Genomic DNA, 7,297 nt, shown 5'->3' with positions numbered 1-7,297 from the left:
ATACCAGTACTCTTTTGCAAATCGCCAATGAAACTGAATAGACCTTTTATGCAGTCGGTGCGCAACTTCTTCCAACTCCGATCCATCCACGGATGCCTTTTCTAACCTGCCGTTCCGGGTGCAGCCCTGGACGGGACGACAGTTCTACACGGGAGACTCGCGCACAAGTCGCGCTAGGCTGCTGATCACATAGACGTGGAAGTGAATTTCACGGCCTCAGAATCTGCTCTGTCGCCAGCGGATGACAGTTTCAGATTTGTCGTTCTAGTAGGACGAAAACTGCACCTGGACTGGTGGGCAGCACTGGCCGCTCCTCACCGCATCACGCAGCTCACAGTTTCAGGAGCGCGCTGTATCCTGACCGGAAGCGGAAGCGCGGCCGTTTTATAAAGTTTAGTGAAGTTTGGAGATTCCTGTAGCGCGGCCAGCCACACAGTCAGTGCTCGATTGGCTGCAAGAGCGTGACAGACCCCGAGCGGACCTTGCTATGGTACGTGGACCCTGACGGTGGGCTTGGGAGCGGACCGGTCGTGTTGGATGGGCTGTGTATTGTTGTGCAGTTTTTAGAAGTGTCTTTTCGAGGTCTGCTCTCCTCTCGGGTGCGGGGGATTAATCGATGTCGAACGGTGTGGTTTGTTGCGTTCTTTTTCTTTAGCGCGACGTACTTGTAGCGGGAGACGTGACCTTTCACTCCGAACACTCTTGGCGGGCGTCTGATTAGTCGGCACTTCCCGAAAAGTCTGAAGAAGTAGGAACAACCGGCGGAGTTCGGGGTGCTGTGATTCGACGGGCCGGCTTGGACTGGGCTCGGGTCGGGTGGGGCGGGGCGCCGCAGCAGCTGCTCACCTTTACTCGCCACCCTTTACCTTCGACTGCTTGGGTCTCTGCTCTGGAGAAACTGACAAGTTGCGTAATCTCGTTATCGGCGGCCGTTGGACTTCATCCTCGCCATGGTATGTGTATGTGTGTTTGTTTTTCTAGGAGCGGTGGGATTTTTTTGAACCCGTTTGTCATTCTAGTGCAGGGATCGGCGCTGTCAAGTGATTCGATTTAATGTACATTTGACTGTCGACTTTTTTCCTCCCTCCCGCCTCTCCTTAAATTTTCTCTTCTTTATAGCCCCAGCTTCCCGGCTACTGAGTTTCTGAGCATAGCACTCTTTTCTTTTTCTCGAGGTGCACACCAGGCCTGCATTTTTGTTTATTATTATTATTTTTTACCCGATTGCAGTTTACGATGTTTTGTCTTGCTGGCGCCAGGGTTTTCTCGAGGTTTAAGAAGTCTGTAGAAAGATCTCGAAAATGTAGCCTTTTTGGAAGTGTGCGATGATAAGCGTCAGCCCAGCTTTTGTAAACTTGAAGTGGGCGGGACGGGAAGGGAAAGTGGGCGTGTCCGGAGAGGTGCGGGTATTAAAACCGTGCTGAATGCTAAAGCCTCAGTGAAGTGCGCAGATTTTTTGAGAAATCGCCATGACTACTCGAAATTACCGAGACAGCGAGAATTCGGAATTCGAAACTCTATAAAGCACTCCATCTTCAGGTATTTTTTCTTTCTTTTTAAGCTTAAAATTTATGCTTTTGAATCAAATGTGAAGTTATGGTAGTTTGCATAATAGTGGGTTGGGTTTTAGTTGGGAAGGCGTGGACAACTCCTGTCATGTTTTGGTCCTAAGGAGGGAAAAAACCTGCACAGACCTTGTGGCATTTAAGATATACTGTATGTATAGTTTTACATACCCATTAAAATGACGCCTATTGTGTAATTCTTAGCTGTTGTTGACTGCTGCACTTAACCTCATAAACATCACTTCATGACATATCTGTGACAAAATCTCTTTTTTTTTTATCGGGGGCTGCCCTGTTTTTCAGGGGAAAACAACGTGGGGGTTCAAGAAATGAATCTTCAATGACGTATTGCACCCCGTAGGTTTGGTTTAAGTTGTCACTCACTGTTTTAGGATAATTGTCATCTATCCATCATCCAACCTGCTATATCCTAAAAACGGGGTCACAGGGGTCTGCTGGAGCCAATCCCAGCCAACACAGGGCACAAGGCAGGAAACAAACCCCAGGCAGGGTGCCAGCCCACTGCAGGGCACACGCGCGCATGCACACACTAGGGACAATTTAGGATCGCCAATGCACCTAACATGCATGTTTTTTGACTGTCTGTGGGAAGAAACCGGAGCACCTGGAGAAAACCCACTCAGACATGGGGAGAACATGCAAACTCCATGCAGGGAGGACCCGGGAAACAAACCCAGGTATCCTTGCTCACTGCGCCACCGTGCCACCCTAAGAGTTTTTCTGTTTGTCATTCTTCGGTGTCTCCCTCGACTCGGGGCGCCCTTTCGGTCGTTGGTCTCGATCCCGGGGCCGTCTTGGTCTTGGCTCATGGGGTAGTATGCCACTACGGGGCGGAGTGGTGGCTCTGAGGCTAAGGATCTGTTCTGGTATCTCAGAGGTTGCCAGTTCAAATCCTCATCACTGCCAAAAGAGATTCTACTCTGCTGGGCCTTTGAGCAAGGCCCTTAACCTTCAATTGCTCCAGGGGTGCTGTACAATGGCTGACCCTGCGCTCTGACCCCAAGGGGTATGTGAAAAAACTGACAATTATCTGGTATTAGGAATTTGTTATCTGTATGATTTATTTTCCCATAAAGACTTGAAGCTTGTCCTAATCTGTGTGTGTGTTTGCCTGTTTAAAGAGAGGGCATGTACACCAGGGGGCCACATTTATAAAGCTTTGTACAGATTTGAGCGTAAAAATGTGTATGCCAAAAAAAAAAAATGGTGTACACGCACTTCTATGCACTTTATGAATGACAGTCTCCTTGTAAATGTGCATATGTGAACATGCCTCGGATGCTGTCTTGAAAAGTCCCTATTTGGGCAATTCTAGTGAACCTTGTACATATACTGTCATGATGCTGCAGAACTTCATTGGGTCGAGACCCCATCAGCAGTTTGTGCTCTGCAACTGAGAACGTAAGGTCATTCGTGGGATAATGCCTTCATCTCTGGTCAGCGGTTCTGGGAAAGGCCTAAGGTGCCAGCGCGTGAACGGGTAGCCACTATCACCCGGCATATGTAATGACATGATTGCTGTTGTAATGAAATGTACAGGTTGTATGAAACACAGGGTGCAGACAGTTACCTTACCGGCACACCAACCGCCAGGTACAGCACCATTATATCTGCCAGTGCTACTTTGCCTTGACACTAGAATTACCAAAGCCTACGAAAAAAACTCGTAAATCTGGCCCACCTTAAATCCGTTTGCACTTCTCTGTCAGCCTCTTTTGTCCTGTGAATGTGCTAATCAAGACGAGCAGAAAGCACGTAGAACGTGCACAAAATTCTCCCTGTCTCAGCCTTCATTATCTGGGAGTGAAGTGCTGGAGTTTTAGAGTGGAAATAATTGATCGTTATTTGGAACACATGCGTTTCATGCGTGTTCTTTTTCTGCAATCTTTGTAAACACCTTGTTAAAAAACGTCTTTCATATTTTAGTAATAAATGACAAAATGTAGACAAACGACTGTATATAATGTGTGAAGCCTGAAGTGCAAAGATCAAATAAACACTTTCACAAAAGGTTCAAGGAGGATGCAACAGCTTTCGTGGCGTAGCGGTAAGAATTGCTGACTTCTAATCCACAGTCCCCCGGTTCGATCCTGACGGGCTTGTATATTTTCAGTAATGAGCTGCTCTTATTGTTAATATTATACCGTAAATGCACTTGATTTGTGTCTGTAACAGTCGCTGTACATGTATAGTACTTGTGTGGGGAATGTAACTTTTACTTTTATTCTCTCAGTCACGATACATACTGGGAATAACTGCAGATGTGAGTGGTGTTTTGAGATAATCGAACCGGAAATTCTCTGGTCTAGAGGGATAAAAGCTGACACACAAATCTGAATCTACCTTCTTCATGTCTAGCCGTCACTCGATTTTTATTCAATTTTAAGTGTTTCTGCTCACACTAAATTAGTATGCACCTTATGGTCGATGGTGTCAAAGCCGCACTGACAAAAAAATAGAGACTTGGGTACATATGAACCTTGGAATTATTCATTTTATGCCGTGTATAGTACATTTTGGAAAACCTTGTGGCATGGATGCAACGTTATTCATATGCCGTTTAAACGACAGTTTTCGCATTTAATTTATCTGACTTCGTTTCTCGGTGCTAGGATTTGCCGTGTACTCATTTCTTCTGTTGATAACCCGTCAGGATGAAATTCTTCAGTAAGATTTGGATACAAGTCTTTTATTGGGAACTTAAAGTGAGGGAAATATAAACATTTATGAGATGAGAGCACAGGAACTGAGTCGGACAAAAGCATTGACACGAAGGAGAGGTGAGAGGACTGCGAGTGTGGGCTGTGAACCAGAAATGATGGAGAGGAGGGCAGGACTTGAAAGAACCTTTGGGCAACAGTCTCGTCTCAAGATTGTCTTTTGTAGTGGAGAGATTTACTCTGTGTGGTGTGTGTGTGTGTGTAATTTTTTTTTTTTTCCTTTTAACTGTGTAAGATCCTGCATATCCTGACCCAGAGAAGCCTTCAATTAAGCCTGCAATTAAATTGAATTATAGGTCAAGGGCGACTTTTTTTTTTTTCTTCCTTTAATTAATGAAATTCTTCAGGTTTATTGTTCAGTGAATGTAAAATACCTTTGTGTGTTATTGTGGAGAATATCCATAATGCATTTGGCATTAAAGAAAAGAAAATGCTTCTCATAATCGCAAGCTGTGTGATAGTGGTCTTCTTTTTTTTAGTCCTTGTGCCCTGGGAGGTGCAACTCTAAGTGGGTGCAGGTGAGTGCGCCTCACACTGAGGATGGTTGGGGTGGCTGGCTGATGGCAAAGGCACATGTGAATGTGTGCGTCAGTCAGGTGCCTCATTAGTGCCTTGGATGGATTGGCATCCTCTCACATGCCCAGTTAGGAGAGGCAATATAAGAGAACCCTGCATGGCACAGAGGGGAACAGAACAGAAATGGAACTGTGAGAGCAGTATTGGGTTGAGAGGCAGGACCAGCCAGCGTACGGGTGGCAGCATGGTCTTTGGCCATGTACATAGGTGGTTTCAGAAAAAAAACTTGGTGCTTTTCTATTATTGTGACACAAATCGTACTATCGTTTTTAAGATTAGGCACCCAAAGGGGACATTAAGATCAGGGACCCATAGGTAACTATGCTCCACCACCACTAACTTTTTATGGGTAGTATTTGTGGTTGGGGAAGGCCAGTCTAATACTTTTAAATCCAAAAATTAAGTAACCGGGGGGGCGGCCCCCACCGATTTGCATGACACTAATGGAAAAACAGAATATATATATTTTACTGTCAAATAATGCAAAGAGTACACGACAAGTGTTTCGCCCTAATTCTGGGCTCGTCGGGCGTACACACTCGCTGCATCCCCTCTCAGGAATCGAACCTCGGACGTCCGCGCTAGAGGCTAAAGTTGTGCCACGGCGTGTGGTTCGTTTATTGCCAGTAGATCGGGGTGATTACATTCAAGACATTCGTAGTCTGAATCACAATCTGATTGTATGGGTGGTTACCTAACAGGTAACGCTTGTCTAGCGCTGATGTCCTATATATATATATATATATATATATAACCATTAGTCAAATATAACACAAGTAAACACAAAATGCAGTTTTTAAATGATGGTTTTTATTATTTAGGGAGAAAAAAAATCCAAACCTACATGTTTGTGTGACAAACATAACAACTTTTGTCTCATCAGTCCACAAGGTATTTTCCCAAAAGTCTTGTCAATCATTGAGATGTTTCTTAGCAAAATTGAGACGAGCCCTAATGTTCTTTTTGCTTAACAGTGGTTTGCGTCTTGGAAATCTGCCATGCAGGCCGTTTTGCCCAGTCTCTTTCTTATGGTGGAGTCGTGAACACTGACCTTAATTGAGGCAAGTGAGGCCTGCAGTTCTTTAGATGTTGTCCTGGGGTCTTTTGTGACCTCTCAGATGAGTCGTCTCTGCGCTCTTGGGGTCATTTTGGTCGGCCGGCCACTCCTGGGAAGGTTCACCACTGTTCCATGTTTTTGCCATTTGTGGATAATGGCTCTCACTGTGGTTCGCTGGAGTCCCAAAGCTTTAGAAATGGCTTTATAACCTTTACCAGACTGATAGATCTCAATTACTTCTGTTCTCATTTGGTCCTGAATTTCTTTGGATCTTGGCATGATGTCTAGCTTTTGAGGTGCTTTTGGTCTACTTCTCTGTGTCAGGCAGCTCCTATTGAAGTGATTTCTTGATTGAAACAGGTGTGGCAGTAATCAGGAAATTGAACTCAGGTGTGATACACCACAGTTAGGTGATTTTTGAACAAGGGGGCAATTACTTTTTCACACAAGGCCATGTAGGTTTGGATTTTTTTCTCCCTAAATAATAAAACCATCATTTAAAAACTGCATTTTGTGTTTACTTGTGTTATATTTGACTAATGGTTAAATGTGTTTGATGATCAGAAACATTTTGTGTGACAAACATGCAAAAGAATAAGAAATCAGGAAGGGGGCAAATAGTTTTTCACACCACTGTATATAATATAGCCTCTTGCGTTGCGCCACGGCGTGTGGTTCGTTTATTGCCAGTATGTAGATCGGGGTAATTACATTCAAGGCATTCGTAGTCTGAATCACAATCTGATTGTATGGGTGGTTACCTACCAGGTAACGCTTGTCTAGCGCTGATGTCCAAGATTTGATTCCCAAGAGGGGGTGCAGTGAGTGTGTACGCCTGATGAGCCCAGAATTGGGGGCGAAACACGTGTCGTGTACTGTTTGCATTATTTGCCAGTAAAACTATATATGGTGGGCGGCACGGTGGCGCAGTGGTAGCACTGCTTCCTTGCAGTTAGGAGACCTGATTTCGCTTCCCGGGTCCTCCATGCGTGGAATTTGCATGTTCTCCCCGTGTCTGCGTGGGTTTCCTCCCACAGTCCAAAGACATGCAGGTTAGGTGGATTGGCAATTCTAAATTGGCCCGTTGGTAGATATAAAAATGATGGAGGTATCTAGCAAGCAGCTGGAAATTCACAAAGGGAGAAAAAATAAATCCCATATATAATATGGTCTTTCTATATCGCGGATTTTCACCTATTGCTGATGGGTCTGGAACGTAACTTGAGCGATAGGCAGGGGATCACGGTATATAATATTTTAAAAAAAGAAAAGAAAAAGCTCAAATTGTGACTCCGCATCAAAGTATTTTTAGAACGTCCTTGAGACAACATTGTTGTTGATCAGTGTAATTCATGTGT

At 44.7% G+C, this 7,297-nt stretch overlaps 1 protein-coding gene across 3 annotated transcripts in view; it reads left to right on the top strand.

The window, feature by feature from the left end:
• The first annotated feature begins 383 nt into the window (after positions 1 to 383).
• Positions 384 to 7,297, top strand: part of itprid2 (ITPR interacting domain containing 2) — a 285,322-nt gene continuing 278,408 nt past the window's right edge. For 2 of the 3 annotated variants that reach the window (XM_039757742.1, XM_039757747.1), the window contains exon 1: positions 384 to 490. The gene's annotated coding sequence lies outside the window, so the exon portion shown is untranslated. Of the gene's footprint in view, positions 491 to 1,442; positions 1,540 to 7,297 lie in introns of those variants that run through there. The other variant, XM_039757743.1, reaches the window with a different exon arrangement.

This window comes from Polypterus senegalus, chromosome 6 (genome assembly GCF_016835505.1).
Source record: "Polypterus senegalus isolate Bchr_013 chromosome 6, ASM1683550v1, whole genome shotgun sequence".
Classification (NCBI taxonomy): domain Eukaryota; kingdom Metazoa; phylum Chordata; class Cladistia; order Polypteriformes; family Polypteridae; genus Polypterus; species Polypterus senegalus.
This window is presented reverse-complemented; position numbering and strand designations above follow the sequence as displayed.